Source organism: Lygodium microphyllum, chromosome 15 (genome assembly GCF_053477565.2).
Source record: "Lygodium microphyllum isolate KBCC chromosome 15, Lygodium_microphyllum_v1.1.10, whole genome shotgun sequence".
Classification (NCBI taxonomy): domain Eukaryota; kingdom Viridiplantae; phylum Streptophyta; class Polypodiopsida; order Schizaeales; family Lygodiaceae; genus Lygodium; species Lygodium microphyllum.
Window position 1 is genome coordinate 57,017,838 of NC_141149.1, and position 3,210 is coordinate 57,021,047.

The window sequence follows — 3,210 nt, forward strand, 5'->3', positions numbered from 1 at the left end:
CTTCTTGCGAGTCTCCCATCTTGCTGATGACGCAGCACTTTCACGTCGGGTTCACCAGAAATGTCGTAGAGTTCATGCAAGGGCTGCAGAACACGGGGTTCAAGGTACAGCAAGAAATAAAGACTAACAAGAAGATCTCAATAACATAATATTTGATGCCAAGATCATTATATTGTTTGTCAAGTATATTACAAAAGAAGAGTAAAAAATAAATGACAAAGCATGTCGATCTGTCCTCTGTTTTTCAATAAGTGTATGAACTTGGTTTCAGGAGCACCAAATAAATCTCTCAATTTCAAGACTTAATCATAAACAGCTTTACTGTTTCTGTCTAAAGGGTACTTTAGACCATTCATATCATTCAAAAATGAATGACTTTTTGGATCTATAAGTAGTTGAGATTACAAGGTTCCAAGTCAAGGCCATACTTCACAATGTAGGCATGCAATTTATTACCATCAGCAAGATCTACCCACTTTCAGCTCTCCTCCTGTCAGTTCCTTTATGACTTCTGTAAGGATATCTGAACAAACTCTGTTTTTAAATCTTCCTTGGCTGCACTAATGAATGCCTCATAGTCTAAACTGCATTCTTGTTCATTGTGAAGCCATCGATGTATCACTGCTGATGTAAACTGCCTGAGAAGGGAGGTTTCGAAGATTATCAAAGCATTGAGTAGACAAAGGCAACCACGAAAGACAGCAGCGATTGCAAAAGCTCATGCTCATCCACATCTCATAACGTCGATCTCAAGCTCCTCAATAAACTATTAGTTGTTGCATCTGCTCCCAGATCTGCCCTGTTCTCCAAATTCCATCAACTAACCTCAAGAACCTCAAGACCAATAAGTCTCTTCTTTGACAGAGACTCTATTATTTCATTCAGCTTTCCTCCGGTTTACAGAGTCTGAGTTAATCACTGTATCACACATTAACCGTTCTGTAGAGAAGGTCAATTATGTGGGCCTTGAAGATGATTATGAACTCGACTCAACATTAAACAGGTTGCAATCGAGAGAGAGGCGCCTGCTCCATTGCATTAATGCTGTTCTGCATTCTCTGAGACAGATTAGCCTTCACATCTTATGTTGCGCTATTGAAGGAGGTGATGGAGACCTTCACTCGCTTTCATCACTTTTCTGCAAAGCCAGCAAAAGCCATTTCCCGCCATGATCAAAATTCGGAGTGCATCAGCGTGAAGCCTGTCAAGTGATATGCTTGCTGAATAGCAGGATGATAATGCTGCGGTAAGCATTAAAGAACACTTTTGCCATGGTGGTGAAGGCCTGTTACAGTCGTCAGATTCAGATAAGCGAGGGACCACCAAGATTCAGGATAAGTAGGACCAGGGCGTTGAGCCATGGCAGCTCAGACTGAAAATGCACATGATGCAGTTGCAATTATGAGAAAGAGGGATAGGGATAGGAAGTAGCCACTTGCGGTATTCCTCCAGGGAGCATAACCATCGATGCATCCTCGATCAGATGACAGTGTCTATCTTCATCTCTGTCGCACCAGTAATCGTTTCTGCTTCCTCCAAGCTTTCCTCCGCTTCTTTAACTACATCGCAGCCTCATCCTGGACTAGAACCAGAAAGAATGGCGTCTCAACCCTCTTCTCCCATCAACACTCAGAATTCTTCACAATGCAGAAGAAGGATTAGATTCCGGGGAAATAATTAAGTCCTTTCGCCTCGAATTCGCCTGGCTAGTTGCATGTCTTTAGGCATAAAGGTGACTCGCTTCGCATGAATTGCACAGAGATTTGTATCCTCGAACATCTCCCGATTCACAGACGGCCCTCTCCCCAGGCTTTTGTTCCTTTCCAAATGCTTATGTAAGCCCTCAGATTCAGATCTCCCCGTTCCACTGTTCCTCCAGTGCCGTGTATTCCCTTGTCAGCGTGTCTAAAAGCTTTTCCTGCTAACAAGGCCAAAAATAGATTGAGGATGTCCCAGTAGAGAGCGACTGAGGCCAAAATATACTGATCGTAGGTATCGTTTTCGATCAAATTGTCTGTGTCATAGATTATATAAGCACTAAATATGATGGTTGCAAGGGCCCCATATATGGTCAGGGAAAGCCGTCCTAGTGGAAAGAAAGCCTGGATGAGTCCAAAAAGTAAGAGAACCATGAGGCGTGCAAAAAGCATGGGACCTAGGAAACTAAAGTCATAACCTTTCTTTGCTGCCCAAAATGTGTAGGCAGTTAGAGAAAGCACAACAGCTGCTGTCAATATTAGTGCGTCCAATACAATTCTTCCTTCTGTATAAGCACAAACTATGCCAATTGTCAGACTCATGGTGACTGTGAAGAGGCCAAGCAGTGTCTTTCCACCAATAAAAAAAAACCCAAGAAGCTTTGATGCTCTTGAAGAATCTTAAAATTCCTATTACAAGAGAACTACTCCACTGCACATCTGCTTGCTCAAGTGCCTTCGCAATTGTCATCACCACCATAATCTTCATTTCATCCAGAAGTTCCAGCATTATTTTAACTCTGTTTGCTTTGGCAAAACCATTAATGACGATTTCAAAGGTCACCCTGTTTGGCGTCATATGCATGTCCTGCATCATTTCTTAAAGATCATCATTGAAATAATCAGCTTGATAATGTCCTTTGGCATCAGTTTTTCATATTTTTCTAATACACACACATCATGCATCCAAACAAAATCATACGCATGCATTAAGGGAATGTATACATTGGATGCGGATTATCAAAATGCATCACACAAACAATGAATCACACGCAGAAATTAACACAAATGCACAACAAAAGAAATGGAGGTGTGACTCGGATGCGCAGCAACACGACACCGTCGTAGGGACCAACTCCACCTCTATACTTAGCAAGCTTCTTCTCCTCTTCTTACCATCACCATGCCACAATTTATTTTGGCATTGAAGCTCCTCATAAATTCTATGGACTTGTTGTAATTGATAGCTTGCCCGACTTTCTCTACATATTTTTGTAGACTACACTAGTCTAGGAGTTGTTTTACGGCTAGCTCCTCCATGATGGTGTCTTCTAGGTTTAGGGTAAGCTTGAACGTGAACTAGCTGAAACCCATCGTTTCTACCATCAAGCTGTACTTTGCTTGCTCTTTCATCGCTTGAACAGGAGCTTGCCATCCTAATCTTGACGCATATATAGAGTTTGGCCAAGAAAGAGAGAGTAGACAATGACTATGCTTTGAGCCATGCTCAAAT

The 3,210-nt window shown here is 42.0% G+C and overlaps 1 pseudogene; it reads right to left on the reverse strand.

Annotated features, from left to right (window-relative positions):
- Positions 1 to 1,787: 1,787 nt before the first annotated feature.
- On the reverse strand, positions 1,788 to 2,300 carry LOC148024564 (protein LIFEGUARD 4 pseudogene; annotated as a pseudogene).
- Between the last annotated feature and the right edge of the window lie 910 nt (positions 2,301 to 3,210).